At 40.9% G+C, this 22,398-nt stretch overlaps 1 protein-coding gene and 1 pseudogene across 1 annotated transcript in view; both read right to left on the bottom strand.

Annotated features, from left to right (window-relative positions):
- TTN (titin) overlaps positions 1-426 on the bottom strand; it is a 281,733-nt gene extending 281,307 nt beyond the window's left edge. Inside the window, 1 exon segment of the mRNA XM_032637061.1 lies at positions 214-426. The gene's annotated coding sequence lies outside the window, so the exon portion shown is untranslated.
- A 2,769-nt stretch (positions 427-3,195) lies between these two features.
- LOC116757130 lies at positions 3,196-5,511 on the bottom strand (annotated as a pseudogene).
- Between the last annotated feature and the right edge of the window lie 16,887 nt (positions 5,512-22,398).

Below are 22,398 nucleotides of genomic sequence, written 5' to 3'. Positions count from 1 at the left end.
TGCTGATATGCTAAAGCATCGAACTTTTGAAAGGAAAAGGCTTCGCATATTTCAAAACAGAATTTAACAACCAGATTCAAATAGAGGATCAGAACCAGCACCAAGTAGTCAGACAAACACCTCCATATAGGCATTTAGCATACAAAGAAAATGCGGAACTAGAAACCGATAAGGGAGGGACTCTACTAATAAGAAAGAAAAAATGCTGCTCACCTGATTTCTCAGGAGTGCCCAAAAAGGGTGGGACTAAGCCCAAGGTTGCTTCTGAAACGACGTCCTATCTAGAGTTGGTTTTTTCGACCATCTCCAACATGAATCGGTGAGCCTCTAAACTTAAAAACAAAACTACACAGTCAAGACTGTGTAGTTTTGCTTTTCTATGCAATCCCTACACCCGAGGCGAGGCTGGGAATGCACGACTGCTCACGAGTCAGGGTCGGGCCCAGCCCTTATATTTGCCAGATCTGCTGACAGCCCCACATCTCAGGGCAGGGCGCTGGCTGATTGGCTCTCCCAGGAAAGCATGATGGGAGCGGGACCTATTTGGTAGCGAGCGGCGCAGACCACCTGTTCTTCTGATTGGCAGCGCTAAATTTAGTATCTCAAAAGGGGCTTTACCAAGGGAATAGAACCGTACTTAAAAACTAACTCTGTTGAGGCTTGGGGAGGAGCACTTGTTGCCCATGTTAAAATCTGAAAATAACTGGTCTGAGGAGAATTTGTGGCAATAGAAAACACTTGTGGGCAATTATACAAAACCGCTCCAAACCTGAGGCCTCTGCCCTGAGTGAGGCCCCATTCCTGTTCCCTTCCCCCATACAACCAAGCAAATGGACCTGTCAATCATGACAACAGATGAGGGAGTTTATCTCATGCGTAAGACTTCACCGTTTTTTTTTTTGAAGAACCAGTGCCTAAAAACCTCAGCACTGAAGAGAGCTCATTTATACTATCTACTTTCTCCAGAATCCACTTGTACTTTGGGGAGAGTTAAGCCAATGTTAATGAGCTAAGTGTTTATACAGCCCTGCAAGAAATAAAGTTGAGAGGCAAAATCTGAACTCTGTTTAGATTTAGCCTAGACAGTGTAAGGATTTCTTTTTTCCAGATTTCATTTTTTTCTGGCATTAATATTTACAAATATACATGCACTGATCCTTAATGAGCAGCCAAATCTTTTGTTTAAAACATCCATAGGGTTCTTTTTCAGGCACATGAAAGCTGCCTTACTAATCTCTGGAGTTTGCTCTTACTAATGGGAAGTAGTTAGGAGATGATATAGTTGCTATTTTAGAACTGAATTTAATTTCAAGCAACAGATATTTCAAATACAAAAGAGCATACCAGAAGAGCTTTAAAATAGTTCAGCTGAGAGACTTGTAAAGCTTCACTAAGAGGGAAGAAAATTGTCTTGTTGATAATAAAAAGAGATTTTTCTTAATAAAAGACTAAAATTTTAAGTTAAATTTACATCTGTAATAAAAATTTCCCCTGATGTGGAAGACCATGCATTAGACTTTTCAACTTCCTGAGTATTTCATTCTTGGTAATTATTTATACAGTGATTAACTTGTTAACATTAAACAGGAATAAAATATACTGGACAACTTATGTAATATAGCTATATAGACAAGATGACATATTTATTTAAACATTTGTCTTCTTAAGCAGTGTATCTGTATTGTTGGTATTATTTTTCCTACTACAGACGCTACCTGACAAAATCCTGTTTGATTGCTTTATTCAGAAACAACTAGTTTCATGTTATATATCTTAAAAATTATTCCCAATTAGAGACTATGTTACAGGCAACCTGCCAGTCATAAAGTGAAGCTAGACTAGAAATGTCATGTGATCTTTCTGATTTGCATTGTTAAATAGATAACTAACTGGTTATCTATTTAAAATGTGTGCAAGTGTGTGTGTGTGTGTGTGTGTGTGTGTGTGGTGAGTGCGTGTATATATATATGCTTTTATTTTTTTAAACAAAATACACATTTTATTTAGGTTGAAATAAACTATACAAAATTGATTTTCTTCACCAAAAATAACAGCAATATTTTCTGTATTATTCCTAGATAAACCACAAAACACTTATTTTTGTGGGTTTTCTAGGTTTTGCTTGTAAATCAAGATGAGGCAGTAGATACAGTCATGAAAAAAGACAGAAGAAAACAGACAAATCAGTTGTCAGTATCCATGGCCTCTGATCCTGTCTTGACCATGAAACAGAAGTGTTCAACATATACCTGCCAAAAAGCTTATGAAGATGTAGGCTCAATAAAGGAATGCAAACAGCAACAACCGGATGTGGAACAAGGGAAGGCTCTTCCATTCAAACTTTAACTATAACTTGTTCCTTTAACTTCATTTGATAAAGACAGAATCTACACTGAAATCCTTGTTTGGCGAGCTCACATGTTTCTATTACAGTCTGATAATTTTCTTAACTGTCCCTTACAGATTTTTAACAGCATACTTAAAACTCCTAATATTCAAACGTCAGTCATAAGCTTCATTGTAATGTTTATAAAATGTATTCCTTCCTCCCGTACCTCCTCACAATTTATTTCTTCAAAGAACTGATAACTCAATACTTGACAATTGGATCCACAGTGATAAATGTTATGTCTAAAATGACTTAACTAATACAATTCTGCTAAAGTGCCATTAGCAGAGATCACAGAGTGTAACATGGTACTTTCAATGCTATCTTCTGGAAGAACAGTTAGGTCTCCAAAGTATGGGAGTTGAAACGGGCCATTTAAACAGGCAGATTATCAATGACTAATGTACTCAATGGGGGGCCTACAGGTCAAGATATTCAGTGATTAAGTGGCCTAAGTACACCTTACAACTTTTCTGTAAGATATTTTCAAATTTCTTACAGTTTTTTCCAAATATCATATATAAGAGAAAGCCTATTTTAAAAGTCTCTTAGGTATCTTCATGGACATATATACACTACCAAATGTAAAATAGATAGCTAGTGGGAAGCAGCCACATAGCACAGAGAGATCAGCTCGATGCTTTGTGACCACCTAGCAGGGTGGGATAGGGAGGGTGGGAGGGAGACACAAGAGGGAGGAGATATGGGGATATATGTATATGTATAGCTGATTCACTTTGTTATAAAGCAGAAACTAACACCATTGTAAAGCAATTATACTCCAATAAAGATGTTAAAAAAAAGTCTCAGGTATTTTCATTGGTTTCTGAATTATCTGTAGGAAGCTCTGACTTACTTATACACTTGTGTACTTACTTGTACACTTATCCACCATTAAATCCAAATCATGTTTTATATCAAAATTTATGTTAAGCAAAGCCAAGTTACTTGACCTTTGGTCTGTCAAAGTGTTCCTCAGGTATGGTTTGAGATGCTTTTGCCCGTTTTCATAGTGTTCATTTTCAACCTTCATCACAGGAAGAATATACAGAACCTTCAATAATGCATAAACATTAGGAAAAAATTTGATGTCTGGCAGATGAAGGGCTTCATAAGTAGTGGGTGGAAGTTCTACATCTTTCCCTCTGTGTTTCCACTTGATTCTCCAACAACGCAGCCCAGCAGAGAGTGTGTCAGGATTAGGTAAATCACTTCTGTACATGTCAGCGTGATACTCCTCTGATGTATTGAATTTGAGCTGTCCCATGACAGAGTGTACCAGAGATGAGCATTTAAGAGCTCTGAGGTGCTGTTCTGAGAATATATCTTTCAGGTCCTGAATAATGTGTTCCACTGTTGGAACACTTAGAGTTTCTTTGTAGTAACTCTCAGAGGTTAGCTGAGATTCCAGGTTACTGTGATGAGCTCTGAGAAATTTCCCTGGGAGTTTCATCTGAATATCAAGTTTGGTTGCCAAATTTGTGGCTTTCTCAAACCAAAATTCATGATAAACTTCGATATTTTCCATCACTTCATTTTGTGAATGTAGCCCTGCCGTGACTAGCTGCAAAGAAGACATCAGAGGTCTGATGACCTTCAGGTCTGCCCCTGAAGATTTTTCCCAAAGGCTCTTGTAAAAGATAGGACATTTTAAAGAACAATGGTAACGATGAAATCAAAATCTGTTACCACACTACAGAGTGCAAATGCTCGGCCAGCCATGCAGTTATTCCATCTAACATTTGTGTCACTATTATACCATCTAAACATAAAACAAGTGCTTGTAGGAGGTCCACTAAGATTTCAAAAGCATCATGCCTGCCTGGCCACTGAGAATGGCAAATTTCCTTCAGTTCTTTGCCCCTTTCTTCATTGTTCTGAACGAGGACAGAAATTACACTGTCAAGCTCTAAAAGCAGTTGTGCTGATCGATGGAAGAAAGAACTTCCTCAGCTGATCCTAATGGGACACATACTCCCATGACAGGCACTGATTTTGCCAACCACATATTTAAGGTACAGGAAGAGCAGAGTGTGTAGATAGCTTGTGGATATTTCTCTAAAAGTCTAGAAGCAAAAACTTTCATTTTGGAAGAAAATCCACTGGACACAATTGTAAGCCTGGCCACGATAGTACTCCATGTTTAATCCTCACTTCTCAGTTACTGTAGTGTGAGATTTCACAGCCGAAATTTCTGCATCAGCTTCATAAGGCAGGAAGCCCACAAATTCCTCTCTCAGGTTGTGAGATTCGTCAACAAACCTCACCAACACAGGCAGGTGCTCTTCCGCTGCTATGTCCACCACATCATCCGTGATGATGGAAAAGAAATGAGAGTCTCTCATTTCCCTGAGGGTTTCTTCTCGAATGCAGCTATCACAGATCTCTAGCATCTTTTTCTGCTGTGTTTTCGAACAGAATAATGTGTTCACTGCCATTGTCTCAAAGCACTTTCTCAGAACCTCTTCACCAGAATGGATCCGGCACTCCAGCAGGGCTTGAAAGTTATCAGGAGTAAAGAGACCTTTTGGGATTTCATCAGCTTCATGTCCATCCAGAGGTATGGTCTGTTTTCCCATAAGAATCAAAATTTCAAATAAAGATTTTAAGTATTCTTTGTTTTCCTTCTCTTCAAGGGTTAAAGGTAAAATGTCTTCCTCCTGCTCTTCACCCCCTTCTTCTGCACTGGGGTCTTGAGCATTGCTGTTGTTTATTTCCTTATGTTTTGGGTCCTGTTCAGAAGTTTCATCAATTTTTTTGTTTCAGCATCCTCATTTCATCTTCACTCAATTCTTTTATTCATTTTCTGTGTCTACTGTCTACTGTCTACTGTCTACTGGATTATTCAAATGGCTGATAAGATCAAATATTGTTGGTATTGCATTATCTCGAAGAACTGTCCTATAAGGACTAGTTCTACAGATCACAGAAGTCTCCAAGTGTTTGGCACACAATCGATAATGTTTATCTAGTTGATCGGGTGTTTTATCTTTTAAGTCGGTTCTCCTACAATTCTCCACACACTTCTGGCATCTGGCTGGATCCCGCGGCAACCTGAAAAAGGCCAGGTCCAACCGCGAGCTCTTCCGCGTGCAGTTGGGGGCCGTGCAGAAGTTCGGCATCATAGTCTGACTGCGGGCCGGCCCGGTCCTCCCCTCCCCCGTCCTCAGGGCAGCCCACCGGCCCGCCTGTCGGGGCCAGGGAGGGGAGCCAGGCCGGCCGGCCGGCTCGTTAGGGCCTGTATATATGCTTTTAGATTCACTTGACCTCATATGAAACATGTTGATGTATTGTTATGTTTTTAGAACCAAAATCAAACCACTTTAATTCTTATGGGAATTAGACGGAATGAATGAATAAAATCTTGAAGCTTGTGTCATCTTGACGTGGTGCATACAGAGAGCTCAAGAGCAGGGGAGATGGACCATATATATTACAGACACAAGGTCAAGTGTCTGTCCTCCAAAGCTGCTGATCTACTCACTGTGTTTGGACGTTTTTAGACTTTGCAGTATGGTCAAGATACTTGCCTTTTGGCATTTACATCCTTATATGACATTCAGAGTTAAGAAGGAAGGAAGAAAGGAAGGGAAGGGGAAGGGAGGGGAGGGGAGGGGAGGGGAAGGGAGGGGAGGGGAGGGGAAGGGAGGGGAGGGGAGGGGAAGGGAGGGGAGGGGAGGGGAAGGGAGGGGAGGGGAGGGGAGGGGAGGGGAGGGGAGGGGAGGGGAAGGGAGGGGAGGGGAGGGGAGGGGAAGGGAGGGGAAGGGAGGGGAGGGGAGGAAGAGACCAGTTAGTAAATAGCTAATATACTACTCTGGAAAGAGTCCACGTTATTGGATTAGTGAACAATACTGGACAATATGTGATATCATGCTAAGCATTAGCTTTAAAATTAAATATTCCATAGTTGGCATATAGTAGTAAGCTAGCCCAGTGGAAACCAAATACTACTCAGATTTGGGGAGTTTGCTGATGCAGTAAGATCTTAATTTACCACCTTAACAGTGGGGAGGAGTCCCACAGATAATCCAAAACAGCTGATGATTCAAATATAATGCCTACTTAGTTTTGGAATGCATGGTGTGATTCTCTTTTTGAACATTATAGTCATAGCAATTCAATAAATATTTATTAAGCATATGCTCGGTGCTGAATACTGTGCTAAATGATTATAATTTGGGATTCTATCATTGCTTATTGGCTCAACAAATATCTAATGAGTGGAGACTTTTGCCAGGCATTGTGCTAGGTGATGGCTAAATGGTGGTGACCAACAAGACAGTTATGGTTCCTGTACTTTTGGAGATTGTGGTTCACATAAACTACTAATAAATTCTCAGTAATCTACGACTGAAACCTACACTGGGTTCAGTGTCTCCATCTACACAACTGTGGTTGCTGTCAGACTTTGTTTATACTCCATTGGACCAGTTACCAAAGGAAGGACTTATTGGGGGTTATTTGAGAAATGGGTACAGTTTTCAAGACTAATGTAATAGTCCTTTGTGAGAGAAAAGAGTAAAATTAAGGTCTCTTATAATTCATTAAATTTTTTTGTGTATTCTTACTGTGTTAAACACAATTCAAGCACTGGGATTATAGCAATGCATGCAATAGACAGAATCTCTGCTCTCAAGGAGATAATTAGCACAGTAATATGTGGTAATAGTATAGCTATAAAGTCCCTTCCACTCATAAAGTGTTTCAAAGTGAAATATAGGCTTATCATTGAGCTATTTTTACACAGAGAAGTAGAAAAGCAAATTCAGGAAGTGCACGAGGAAGAATGCGCTGACCCAAACAACCCGTTCTGATGGATTAGCGTCTGTGTTCCTTGAGTTACAAAGGCAAGCAAACCTACATCGGGGACATGGGGGACAAGGAAGTGCTGCTTAAAATTTGAGGCTTCTCTTTGTCCTACTTTTTTACTACCTCCAGTTACAGGTGCTTTAGTAGTAAGATTGAATTAATTGCTTTCTACAATTGTTTACAGGTGTACTAATAGTCACTCACATTTAATGGCACATTAAATACGAAAAGTTTATTTTAGACACGTGTGATACTTCTATCACAATAAGAAAGATCAAAAAGTTGGTCTTATCCTGCCGAAGAGGCAAGAGACTTTTTCTTCCCTCTTTGTTTCCTGGCGCGCAAGGAGAGGGGATTAAGAGCGCAGCTTAAAAGAGCTCCAGAGACGGATGCGAGCCGCGGCTAACAGCACGGACCCCAGAAACGGGCATGAGACGCTAAGGCTGCTGCTGCCGCCACCAAGAAGCCTGTGTGCGAGCACAGGCCACTCTCCACACCTCCCTTCCGGGGAGCCTGTGCAGCCCGCCACTGCCAGGGTCCCGGGATCCAGGGACAACTTCCCCGGGAGAACGCACGGCGCGCCTCAGGCTAGTACAACGTCATAACCGGCCTCTGTCGCCACAGGCCTGCCCCGCACTCCATGCCCCTCCCCCCCCCCCCCCCCCCCCCCAGCCTGAGTGAGCCAGAGCCCCCGAATCAGCGGCTCCTTTAACTGTATCCTGTCTGAGCGAAGAACAGACGCCCTCCGGCGACCTACACGCAGAGGCGGGGCCAAATCCAAAGCTGAACCCCAGGAGCTGTGAGAACAAAGAAGAGAAAGGGAAATCTCTCCCAGCAGCCTCAGAAGCAGCGGATTAAAGCTCCACAATCAACTTGATGTACCCTGCATCTGTGGAATACCTGAATAGACAACGAATCATCCCAAATTCAGGAGGTGGACTTGAGAGCAAAATTTATGATTTTTTCCCCTTTTCCTCTTATCGTGAGTGTGTATGTGTATGCTTCTGTGTGAGATTTTGTCTGTATAGCTTTGCTTTCACCATTTGTCCTAGGGCTGTATCTCTCTGTTTTTTTTTTTACCTAAAAAAATTTTTTTAATAATTATTTTTTTATTTTAATTTTACCTTACTATATTTTATTTTATCCTCTTTCTTTCTTTCTTTCCTTCCTTCCTTCCTTCCCCCTTCCTTCCTCCCTCCCTCCCTCCCTCTCTCTCTCTCTCTCTCTTTCTTTCTTTTTCTCCCTTTTATTCTGAGCCGTGTGGATGAAAGGCTCTTGGTGCTGCAGCCAGGAGTCAGTGCTGTGCCTCTGAGGTGGGAGAGCCAACTTCAGGACACTGGTCCACAAGAGACCTCCTAGCTCCACGTAATATCAAACGGCGAAAATCTCCCAGAGATCTCCATCTCAACACCAACACCCAGCTTCACTCAAAGACCAGCAAGCTACAGTGCTGGACACCCTATGCCAAACAAATAGCAAGACAGGAACACAACCCCACCCATTAGCAGAGAGGCTGCCTAAAATCATAATAAGTCCCCAGACACCCCAAAACACACCACCAGACGTGGACCTGCCCACCAGAAAGACAAGATCCAGCCTCATCCACCAGAACACAGGCACTAGTCCCCTCCACCAGGAAGCCTACACAACCCACTGAACCAACTTTAGACACTGGGGACACACACCAAAAACAACGGGAACTACGAACCTGCAGCATGCAAAAAGGAGACCCCAAACACAGTAAGAGAAGAAAAATGAGAAGACAGAAAAACACACAGCAGATGAAGGAGCAAGATAAAAACCCACCAGACCTAACAAATGAAGAGGAGATAGGCAGTCCACCTGAAAAAGAATTCAGAATAATGATAGTAAAAATGATCCAAAATCTTGGAAATAGAATAGAGAAAATGCAAGAAACATTTAACAAGGACCTAGAAGAACTAAAGATGAAACAAGCAACGATGAACAACACAATAAATGAAATAAAAAATACTCTAGATGGGATCAATAGCAGAATAACTGAGGCAGAAGAACAGATAAGTGACCTGGAAGATAAAGTAGTGGAAATAGCTACTGCAGAGCAGAATAAAGAAAAAAGAATGAAATGAACTGAGGACAGTCTCAGAGACCTCTGGGACAACATTAAATGCACCAACTTTTGAATTATAGGGGTTCCAGAAGAAGAAGAGAAAAAGAAAGAGAAAAAAAAGAAAAAGAAAGAAAAAGAACTGAGAAGATATTTGAAGAGATTATAGTTGGAAACTTCCCTAATATGGGAAAGGAAATAGTTAATCAAGTCCAGGAAGCACAGAGAGTCCCATACAGGATAAATCCAAGGAGAAATATGCCAAGACACATATTAACCAAACTGTCAAAAATTAAATACAAAGAAAGAATATTAAAAGCAACAAGGGAAAAACAACAAATAACACACAAGGGAATCCCCATAAGGTTAACAGCTGATCTTTCAACAGAAAGAAACTCTGCAAGCCAGAAGGGACTGGCAGGACGTATTTAAAGTGATGAAGGAGAAAAACCTACAACCAAGTTTACTCTACCCAGCAAGGATCTCATTCAGATTTGATGGAGAAATTAAAACCTTTACAGAAAAGCAAAAGCTGAGAGAGTTCAGTACCACCAAACCAGCTTTACAACAAATGCTAAAGGATCTTCTCTAGGCAAGAAACACAAGAGAAGGAAAAGACCTACAATAACAAACGCAAAACAATTAAGAAAATGGGAATAGGAACATACATGTCGATAATTACCTTAAATGTAAATGGATTAAGTGCTCCTACCAAAAGACACAGACTGGCTGAATGGATACAAAAACAAGACCCACATATATGCTGTCTACAAGAGACCCACTTCAGACCTAGAGACACATACAGACTGAAAGTGAGGGGATGGAAAAAGATATTCCATGCAAATGGAAACCAAAAGAAAGCTGGAGTAGCAATTCTCATATCAGACAAAATAGACATTAAAATAAAGACTATTAGAAGAGACAAAGAAGGAAACTGCATAATGATCAAGGCATTGATCCAAGAAGAAGATATAACAATTGTAAATAACTTTCTTTTGTTTTACCTTACTTTATTTTCTTTTATCCTCTTTCTTTCTACTTTTTCTCCCTTTTATTCTAAGCCATGTGGATGAAAGGCTCTTGGTGCTGCAGCCAGGAGTCAGTGCTGTGCCTCTGAGCTGGGAGAGCCGACTTCAGGACACTGGTCCACAAGAGACCTCCCAGCTCCACGTAATATCAAATGGCAAAAATCTCCCGGAGATCTCCATCTCAACACCAACACCCAGCTTCACTCAGTGACCAGCAAGCTACAGTGCTGGACACCCTATGCAGCCCGCATAAGCACCCGACATAGGAGCACCTCCATACATAAGGCAAATACTAACAGCCATAAAAGGGGAAATTGACAGTAACACACTCATAGGAGGGGACTTTAACACCCCACTTTCACCAATGGACAGATCATCCAAAATGAAAATAAATAAGGAAACACAAGCTTTAGGTGATACATTAAACAAGATGGACTTAATAGATATTTATAGGACATTCCATCCAAAAACAACAGAATACACATTTTTCTCAAGTGCTCATGGAACATTCTCCAGGATAGATCATATGTTGAGTCACAAATCAAGTTTTGGTAAATTTAAGAAAACTGAAATTGTATCAAGTACCTTTTCTGACCACAATGCTATGAGACTAGTTATCCATTACAGGAAAAGATGTGTAAAAAATACAAACACATGGAGGCTAAACAATACACTACTAAATAACCAGGAGATCACTAAGAAATCAAAGAGGAAATCAAAAATACCTAGAAACAAATGACAATGAAAACACGACGACCCAAAACCTATGGGATGCAGCAAAAGCAATTCTCAGAGTTGAAGTATATAGCAATATAATCCTACCTCAAGAAACAAGAAACATCTCAAATAATCAACCTAACCTTACACCTAAAACAATTAGAGAAAGAAGAACAAAAAACCCCAAAGTTAGCAGAAGGAAAGAAATTATAAAGATCAGATCAGAAATAAATGAAAAAGAAATGGAGGAAATGATAGCAAAGATCAACAAAACTAAAAGCTGGTTCTTTAGGAAGATAAACAAAATTGATAAACCATTAGCCAGACTCATCAAGAAAATAAGGGAGAAGACTCAAATCAATAGAATTAGAAATGAAAACGGAGAAATAACAATTGACACTGCAGAAATACAAAAGATCATGAGAGATTACTACAAGCAACTCTATGCCAATAAAATGGACAACCTGGAAGAAATGGACAAATTCTTAGAAATGCACAAACTGTCAAGACCTATTTCAGGAAAAAATAGAAAATATGAAAAGACCAATCACAAGCACTGAAATTGAAACTGTGATTAAAAATCTTCCAACAAACAAAAGCCCAGGACAAGATGGCTTCACAGGTGAGTTCTTTGAAACATGTGGAGAAGAGCTAACACCTATCCTTCTCAAACTCTTCCAAAATATAGCAGAGGGAGGAACACTCCCAAACTCATTCAACGAGGCCACCATCACCCTGATACGAAAACCAGACAAGGATGTCACAAAGAAAGAAAACTACAGGCCAATATCACTGATGAACATACATGCAAAAATCCTCAACAAAATACTAGCAAACAGAATCCAACAGCACATTAAAAGGATCACACACCATGATCAAGTGGGGTTTATTCCAGGAATGCAAGGATTCTTCAATATACGCAAATCAATCAATGTGATACACCATATTAACAAATTGAAGAAGAAAAACCATATGGTCATCTCAATAGATGCAGAGAAAGCTTTTGGCAAAATTCAACACCCATTTATGATAAAAACCCTCCAGAAAGTAGGCATAGAGGGAACTTTCCTCAACATAATAAAGGCCATATATGACAAAGCCACAGCCATCATCGTCCTCAATTGTGAGAAACTGAAACCATTTCCACTAAGCTCAGGAGCAAGACAAGGTTGCCCACTCTCACCACTGTTATTCAACATAGTTTTGGAAGTTTTAGCCACAGCAATCAGAGAAGAAAAGGAAATAAAAGGAATCCAAATAGGAAAAGAAGATGTAAAGCTGCCACTGTTTGCAGATGACATGATACTATACATAGAAAGTCCTAAAGATGCTACCAGAAAACTACTGGAGCTAATCAATAAATTTGGTAAAGTAGCAGGATACAAAATTAATGCACAGAAATCTCTGGCATTCCTATACACTAATGATGAAAAATCTGAAAGTGAAATTAAGAAAACTCTCCCATTTACCATTGCAACAAAAACAATAAAATATCTAGGAATAAACCTATGTAAGGAGACAAAAGACCTGTATGCAGAGCAGGATAAGACACTGATGAAAGAAATTAAAGATGATACAAATAGATGGAGAGATATACCATGTTCTTGGATTGGAAGAATCAACATTGTGAAAATGGCTCTACTACCCAAAGCAATCTACAGATTCAATACAATCCCTATCAAACTACCACTGGCATTTTTCACAGAACTAGAACAAAAAATTTCACAATTTGTATGGAAACACAAAAGACCCCGAATAGCCAGAGCAATCTTGAGAACGAAAAACAGAGCTGGAGGAATCAGGCTCCCTGACTTCAGACTATACTACAAAGCTACAGTAAACAAGGCAGTATGGTACTGGCACAAAAACAGAAATATAGATCAATGGAACAGGATAGAAATCCCAGAGATAAACCCACGTACATATGGTCACCTTATCTTTGATAAAGGAGGCAGGAATGTACAGTGGAGAAAGGACAGCCTCTTCAATAAGTGGTGCTGGGAAAACTGGACAGGTACATGTGAAAGTATGAGATTAGATCACTCCCTAACACCATACACAAAAATAAGCTCAAAAGGATTAAAGACCTAAATGTAAGGCCAGAAACCACCAAACTCTTAGAGGAAAACATAGGCAGAACACTCTATGACATAAATCACAGCAAGATCCTTTTTGACCCACCTCCTAGAGAAATGGAAATAAAAACAAAAATAAACATATGGGCCAAAAAACACATGAAAGAATGCTCAACATCATTAATCATTAGAGAAATCAAAATGACAATGAGATATCATCTCACACCTGTCAGAATGGCCATCATCAAAAAATCTAGAAACAATAAATGCTGGAGAGGGTGTGGAGAAAAGGGAACACTCTTGCACTGCTGGTGGGAATGTGAATTGGTACAGCCACTATGGAGAACAGTATGGAGGTTCCTTAAAAAACTACAAATACAACTACCATATGACCCAGCAATCCCACTACTGAGCATATACCCTGAGAAAACCATAATTCAAAAAGAGTCATGTACCAAAATGTTCATTGCAGATCTATTTGCTATAGCCGGGAGATGGAAACAACCTAAGTGTCCATCATTGGATGAATGGATAAAGAAGATGTGGCACATATATACAATGGAATATTACTCAGCCATAAAAAAAACGAAATTGAGCTATTTGTAATGAGGTGGATGGACCTAGAGTCTGTCATACAGAGTGAAGTCAGTCAGAAGGAGAAAGACAAATACCGTACGCTAACACATATATAGGGAATTGAAGAAAAAAAAAATGCCATGAAGAACCTAGGGGTAAGACCAGAATAAAGACACAGACCTACTAGAGAATAGACTTGAGGATATGGCGTGAGGGAAGCGTAAGCTGTGACAAAGTGAGAGAGTGGCATGGACATATATACACTACCAAACGTAAAATAGATAGCTAGTGGGAAGCAGCTGCATAGCACAGGGAGATCAGCTTGGTGCTTTGTGACCACCTAGAGGGGTGGGATACGGAGGGTGGGAGGGAGGGAGAAGCAAGAGGGAAGAGATATGGGAACATATGTATATGTGTAACTGATTCACTTTGTTATAAAGCAGAAACTAACACACCATTGTAAAGCAATTATACTCCAATAAAGATGTAAAAAAAAAAAAAAACCAAAAAACTAACACACCATTGTAAAGGAATTATACTCCAATAAAGATGTTAAAAAAAAAAAAAAAGTTGGTCTTGTGTATCTCAGTAGCACTGACTCCAGGGGCATGTGGAATTTTGCGCCTACCCTACACGGGCTTAGGCAACTCGAATTTTGGAGTCTCAGATTTCTCAGTTGTAAATTGGGGATTATAATATCTACCTCAAAGGGTTTCGGGGAAGATGTCCTATAAATATCTATTAAGTCCATCTTGTTTAATGTATCACCTAAAGCTTGTGTTTCCTTATTTATTTTCATTTTGGATGATCTGTCCATTGGTGAAAGTGGGGTGTTAAAGTCCCCTCCTATGAGTGTGTTACTGTCAATTTCCCCTTTTATGGCTGTTAGTATTTGCCTTATGTATTGAGGTGCTCCTATGTTGGGTGCTTATGCGGGCTGCATAGGGTGTCCAGCACTGTAGCTTGCTGGTCACTGAGTGAAGCTGGGTGTTGGTGTTGAGATGGAGATCTCCGGGAGATTTTTGCCATTTGATATTACGTGGAGCTGGGAGGTCTCTTGTGGACCAGTGTCCTGAAGTCGGCTCTCCCAGCTCAGAGGCACAGCACTGACTCCTGGCTGCAGCACCAAGAGCCTTTCATCCACATGGCTTAGAATAAAAGGGAGAAAAAGTAGAAAGAAAGAGGATAAAAGAAAATAAAGTAAGGTAAAACAAAAGAAAGTTATTTACAATTGTTATATCTTCTTCTTGGATCAATGCCTTGATCATTATGCAGTTTCCTTCTTTGTCTCTTCTAATAGTCTTTATTTTAATGTCTATTTTGTCTGATATGAGAATTGCTACTCCAGCTTTCTTTTGGTTTCCATTTGCATGGAATATCTTTTTCCATCCCCTCACTTTCAGTCTGTATGTGTCTCTAGGTCTGAAGTGGGTCTCTTGTAGACAGCATATATGTGGGTCTTGTTTTTGTATCCATTCAGCCAGTCTGTGTCTTTTGGTAGGAGCACTTAATCCATTTACATTTAAGGTAATTATCGACATGTATGTTCCTATTCCCATTTTCTTAATTGTTTTGCGTTTGTTATTGTAGGTCTTTTCCTTCTCTTGTGTTTCTTGCCTAGAGAAGATCCTTTAGCATTTGTTGTAAAGCTGGTTTGGTGGTACTGAACTCTCTCAGCTTTTGCTTTTCTGTAAAGGTTTTAATTTCTCCATCAAATCTGAATGAGATCCTTGCTGGGTAGAGTAAACTTGGTTGTAGGTTTTTCTCCTTCATCACTTTAAATACGTCCTGCCAGTCCCTTCTGGCTTGCAGAGTTTCTTTCTGTTGAAAGATCAGCTGTTAACCTTATGGGGATTCCCTTGTGTGTTATTTGTTGTTTTTCCCTTGTTGCTTTTAATATTCTTTCTTTGTATTTAATTTTTGACAGTTTGGTTAATATGTGTCTTGGCATATTTCTCCTTGGATTTATCCTGTATGGGACTCTCTGTGCTTCCTGGACTTGATTAACTATTTCCTTTCCCATATTAGGGAAGTTTCCAACTATAATCTCTTCAAATATCTTCTCAGTTCTTTTTCTTTCTTTTTCTTTTTTTTCTCTTTCTTTTTCTCTTCTTCTTCTGGAACCCCTATAATTCAAAAGTTGGTGCATTTAATGTTGTCCCAGAGGTCTCTGAGACTGTCCTCAGTTCATTTCATTCTTTTTTCTTTATTCTGCTCTGCAGTAGCTATTTCCACTACTTTATCTTCCAGGTCACTTATCTGTTCTTCTGCCTCAGTTATTCTGCTATTGATCCCATCTAGAGTATTTTTTATTTCATTTATTGTGTTGTTCATCGTTGCTTGTTTCATCTTTAGTTCTTCTAGGTCCTTGTTAAATGTTTCTTGCATTTTCTCTATTCTATTTCCAAGATTTTGGATCATTTTTACTATCATTATTCTGAATTCTTTTTCAGGTGGACTGCCTATCTCCTCTTCATTTGTTAGGTCTGGTGGGTTTTTATCTTGCTCCTTCATCTGCTGTGTGTTTTTCTGTCTTCTCATTTTTCTTCTCTTACTGTGTTTGGGGTCTCCTTTTTGCATGCTGCAGGTTCGTAGTTCCCGTTGTTTTTGGTGTGTGTCCCCAGTGTCTAAAGTTGGTTCAGTGGGTTGTGTAGGCTTCCTGGTGGAGGGGACTAGTGCCTGTGTTCTGGTGGATGAGGCTGGATCTTGTCTTTCTGGTGGGCAGGTCCACGTCTGGTGGTGTGTTTTGGGGTGTCTGGGGACTTATTATGATTTTAGGCAGCCTCTCTGCTAATGGGTGGGGTTGTGTTCCTGTCTTGCTATTTGTTTGGCATAGGGTGTCCAGCACTGTAGCTTGCTGGTCTTTGAGTGAAGCTGGGTGTTGGTGTTGAGATGGAGATCTCTGGGAGATTTTCGCCGTTTGATATTACGTGGAGCTAGGAGGTCTCTTGTGGACCAGTGTCCTGAAGTTGGCTCTCCCACCTCAGAGGCACAGCACTGACTCCTGGCTGCAGCACCAAGAGCCTTTCATCCACACGGCTCAGAATAAAAGGGAGAAAAAGAAAGAAAGAGAGAGAGAGAGAGAGAGGGAGGGAGGGAGGGAGGAAGGAAGGGGGAAGGAAGGAAGGAAGGAAAGAAAGAAAGAAAGAGGATAAAATAAAATATAGTAAGGTAAAATTAAAATAAAAAAATAATTATTAAAAAAATTTTTTTAGGTAAAAAAAAAAACAGAGAGATACAGCCCTAGGACAAATGGTGAAAGCAAAGCTATACAGACAAAATCTCACACAGAAGCATACACATACACACTCACGATAAGAGGAAAAGGGGAAAAAATCATAAATTTTGCTCTCAAGTCCACCTCCTGAATTTGGGATGATTCGTTGTCTATTCAGGTATTCCACAGATGCAGGGTACATCAAGTTGATTGTGGAGCTTTAATCCGCTGCTTCTGAGGCTGCTGGGAGAGATTTCCCTTTCTCTTCTTTGTTCTCACAGCTCCTGGGGTTCAGCTTTGGATTTGGCCCCGCCTCTGCGTGTAGGTCGCCGGAGGGCGTCTGTTCTTCGCTCAGACAGGATACAGTTAAAGGAGCCGCTGATTCGGGGGCTCTGGCTCACTCAGGCTGGGGGGGGGGGGGGGGGGGGAGGGGCATGGCGTGCGGGGCAGGCCTGTGGCGACAGAGGCCGGTTATGACGTTGTACTAGCCTGAGGCGCGCCGTGCGTTCTCCCGGGGAAGTTGTCCCTGGATCCCGGGACCCTGGCAGTGGCGGGCTGCACAGGCTCCCCGGAAGGGAGGTGTGGAGAGTGGCCTGTGCTCGCACACAGGCTTCTTGGTGGCGGCAGCAGCAGCCTTAGCGTCTCATGCCCGTTTCTGGGGTCCGTGCTGTTAGCCGCGGCTCGCATCCGTCTCTGGAGCTCTTTTAAGCTGCGCTCTTAATCCCCTCTCCTTGCGCGCCAGGAAACAAAGAGGGAAGAAAAAGTCTCTTGCCTCTTCGGCAGGATAAGACCAACTTTTTGATCTTTCTTATTGTGATAGAAGTATCACACGTGTCTAAAATAAACTTTTCGTATTTAATGTGCCATTAAATGTGAGTGACTATTAGTACACCTGTAAACAATTGTAGAAAGCAATTAATTCAATCTTACTACTAAAGCACCTGTAACTGGAGGTAGTAAAAAAGTAGGACAAAGAGAAGCCTCAAATTTTAAGCAGCACTTCCTTGTCCCCCATGTCCCCGATGTAGGTTTGCTTGCCTTTGTAACTCAAGGAACACAGACGCTAATCCATCAGAACGGGTTGTTTGGGTCAGCGCATTCTTCCTCGTGCACTTCCTGAATTTGCTTTTCTACTTCTCTGTGTAAAAATAGCTCAATGATAAGCCTATATTTCACTTTGAAACACTTTATGAGTGGAAGGGACTTTATAGCTATACTATTACCACATATTACTGTGCTAATTATCTCCTTGAGAGCAGAGATTCTGTCTATTGCATGCATTGCTATAATCCCAGTGCTTGAATTGTGTTTAACACAGTAAGAATACACAAAAAAATTTAATGAATTATAAGAGACCTTAATTTTACTCTTTTCTCTCACAAAGGACTATTACATTAGTCTTGAAAACTGTACCCATTTCTCAAATAACCCCCAATAAGTCCTTCCTTTGGTAACTGGTCCAATGGAGTATAAACAAAGTCTGACAGCAACCACAGTTGTGTAGATGGAGACACTGAACCCAGTGTAGGTTTCAGTCGTAGATTACTGAGAATTTATTAGTAGTTTATGTGAACCACAATCTCCAAAAGTACAGGAACCATAACTGTCTTGTTGGTCACCACCGTTTAGCCATCACCTAGCACAATGCCTGGCAAAAGTCTCCACTCATTAGATATTTGTTGAGCCAATAAGCAATGATAGAATCCCAAATTATAATCATTTAGCACAGTATTCAGCACCGAGCATATGCTTAATAAATATTTATTGAATTGCTATGACTATAATGTTCAAAAAGAGAATCACACCATGCATTCCAAAACTAAGTAGGCATTATATTTGAATCATCAGCTGTTTTGGATTATCTGTGGGACTCCTCCCCACTGTTAAGGTGGTAAATTAAGATCTTACTGCATCAGCAAACTCCCCAAATCTGAGTAGTATTTGGTTTCCACTGGGCTAGCTTACTACTATATGCCAACTATGGAATATTTAATTTTAAAGCTAATGCTTAGCATGATATCACATATTGTCCAGTATTGTTCACTAATCCAATAACGTGGACTCTTTCCAGAGTAGTATATTAGCTATTTACTAACTGGTCTCTTCCTCCCCTCCCCTCCCGTCCCCTCCCTTCCCCTCCCCTCCCCTCCCCTCCCTTCCCCTCCCCTCCCCTCCCTTCCCCTCCCCTCCCCTCCCCTCCCTTCCCCTCCCCTCCCCTCCCTTCCCCTCCCCTCCCCTCCCTTCCCCTCCCCTCCCCTCCCTTCCCCTCCCCTCCCCTCCCCTCCCTTCCCCTTCCCTTCCTTTCTTCCTTCCTTCTTAACTCTGAATGTCATATAAGGATGTAAATGCCAAAAGGCAAGTATCTTGACCATACTGCAAAGTCTAAAAACGTCCAAACACAGTGAGTAGATCAGCAGCTTTGGAGGACAGACACTTGACCTTGTGTCTGTAATATATATGGTCCATCTCCCCTGCTCTTGAGCTCTCTGTATGCACCACGTCAAGATGACACAAGCTTCAAGATTTTATTCATTCATTCCGTCTAATTCCCATAAGAATTAAAGTGGTTTGATTTTGGTTCTAAAAACATAACAATACATCAACATGTTTCATATGAGGTCAAGTGAATCTAAAAGCATATATACAGGCCCTAACGAGCCGGCCGGCCGGCCTGGCTCCCCTCCCTGGCCCCGACAGGCGGGCCGGTGGGCTGCCCTGAGGACGGGGGAGGGGAGGACCGGGCCGGCCCGCAGTCAGACTATGATGCCGAACTTCTGCACGGCCCCCAACTGCACGCGGAAGAGCTCGCGGTTGGACCTGGCCTTTTTCAGGTTGCCGCGGGATCCAGCCAGATGCCAGAAGTGTGTGGAGAATTGTAGGAGAACCGACTTAAAAGATAAAACACCCGATCAACTAGATAAACATTATCGATTGTGTGCCAAACACTTGGAGACTTCTGTGATCTGTAGAACTAGTCCTTATAGGACAGTTCTTCGAGATAATGCAATACCAACAATATTTGATCTTATCAGCCATTTGAATAATCCAGTAGACAGTAGACAGTAGACACAGAAAATGAATAAAAGAATTGAGTGAAGATGAAATGAAGACGCTGAAACAGAAAAAAATTGATGAAACTTCTGAACAGGACCCAAAACATAAGGAAATAAACAACAGCAATGCTCAAGACCCCAGTGCAGAAGAAGGCGGTGAAGAGCAGGAGGAAGACATTTTACCTTTAACCCTTGAAGAGAAGGACAACAAATGACAGAATGAATGTGATATTGCCCAGGACAGTGAGAATCTGACAGATGGTAAGCATTTAGTTTGTTTGCTGCTGCCAAACATGACATAAAAGAAAATCATTTCTGTGCTTGCTAATATTAATTTGATCCATTATCTAACTACCCAGCTGAATATCCAGAATAGTGTTTTCTAAGAAATATTTGAGAAGTCCAAGAGTGAGCTTATAGAAACACACATCATGTCTTTCCCGGAAGGACCTCAGAAGGTGACATGACATTTATACGTGGAATTAAAGCAAAGCTCAAGAACTACTGGAATCTTAAAGAAGATATAAGCTGGGTTTCTGGGATGTTGGGACAGGAAACCTTAAACCAGATCAAATCCGACCACAGGCAGATGCTCACTGGTGGTGATATTACTGTCAAATAATAAGATTTACATACACCAAAGTGAGGCAGTCTGGCTCATTTTATCCAGTGACTACTGCAGGCACAGACCTAAGGATTAAGGGCTCTTTGGGGACCAAAAATGTCTTTGGAGCTGAAAAATAAGTTTTGCTCTGAAATATAAAAAGGAATTTGCAAAAATGAAAAATAATAGATGTTTACCAAATGCCTACAAAAAAAGACATGTTAACTAGTCAACTGCATTAATGGTGGGTACATTTTAATATGGTTGATATGTTAAGGGGTGGAGGATTCTCTAAAAGAAAAAGAGCCTGTGTGGGACAAAAATCTAAAAATGACCCTGAAGGCAGCTCTACTGTCTTGAAAACAAAGGTAAGCTTTGAAATATGTGAAAGACCCTTTGAGCCTTAAATGATGATTTACGTTCTTATGGAATTCTGAAGCTTTTGTATGTGTATTGCAGAGATTTAGGCCTTTTACCTCTGTGTTTTACCCCATCTCTTTCAAATTCCTAGTCAAATTCCACCCCTCACCCTCCTCTCCCCACCCTCCTCCCCCCACCCTCCCGGCCTACGGGTTCCTCACCTAATTATAAACGTAGAATCCTTTTGAAGCAAGCCCTTACTGTGAAAGTGAAGTGCGGGGCACTGTATATCCTCTGGCTGCCCCTCTATCTACTACCCACCCCCTTCCATTCTATGGGATGTGCTGGCAGGAGAGAGTTTGGGGTATTTACTCCTTTGGCTCCTTCCTTGCCTAGCTGTAGTTTGGCTGCATCCTTCTTCTACTTGTGACCATGCTCTTGTTGAGGACTCCTTTCCTACAGGTACTCTCTTTGGGTTCTGGTAATTGTTCCTTTGCCATGTTTTTAGCTGGGCTTTCTACTCGTGCTTTTCCCAGGGCTCTTCACCATCCCCTGTTAGTGTTCATGAACCTGCCCACACCTTGTAATTGTCCCTTTACTAAACTCTCTTCAGTTATGCTATAGAGTTGCATGTGTTTCCTGCCTGACTGTGTGACCTAACCTAGTTGTATAGAGACAATAATAAAAACTTGTTACAAATACCATATGATATCACTTATATGTGGGATCTAAAATACGACGGAAATGAACTTATCTACGAAACAGAAACACTCACAGACATAGAAAACAGACTGTGGTTGCCAAGGTGGGGAGGGGTGTGGCAAGAGGAAGGATTTTGGGAGTTTGGCATTAGCAGATGCAAACTATTATATATAGAATGGGTAAACAACAAGGTCCTACTGTATAGCACAGGGAACTATATTCAATATCCTGTAATAAATCATAATGAAAAAGAATATGAAAAAGAATATATATATGTATAACTGAATCACTTTGCTGTACAGCGGAAATTAACACAACATTGTAAATCAACTATACCTCAATAAAATAAATTGTAAAATAAAAATTTCACTCCCCCCTAAGCCAAACAAACCTAAGCAATTACCTTCATTACTGGATAATTGTTTCAATTTCCAATAGACTTCTTCCTTACCCCTTCTTCCCTACAGGCTGGATGTATTTTTTACATTAAGTTCAGACTGCTATTCCTTTCCTCCTCCCTCCCTCTCTTCTTCTCTCCCTGCTTTCTTTTCTTTTCAAGTGATTTGTGAGAGTCTTCCATGTACCAAGAACTACGGGGGCTACAGAAAACATAAAGTCCTTCACCTAATAGTTGGAAAGACAAGAGAGCTATGTAACAAAGCAAGGGAGATGGTGGAAGGAAGGAATCAAAGTGATTGGTACGCTAAGTGCCCAGGAACCCAGAGATGGAGGAGGGCAGTGTAAGGTGAAACAAAAACAGAACTTCTCATGGAGAGGATAAC

Source organism: Phocoena sinus, chromosome 7 (assembly GCF_008692025.1).
Source record: "Phocoena sinus isolate mPhoSin1 chromosome 7, mPhoSin1.pri, whole genome shotgun sequence".
Taxonomy (NCBI): Eukaryota; Metazoa; Chordata; class Mammalia; order Artiodactyla; family Phocoenidae; genus Phocoena; species Phocoena sinus.
The sequence above is the reverse complement of the archived record's forward strand: the minus strand, read 5'-3'. Positions and strand labels throughout refer to the sequence as shown.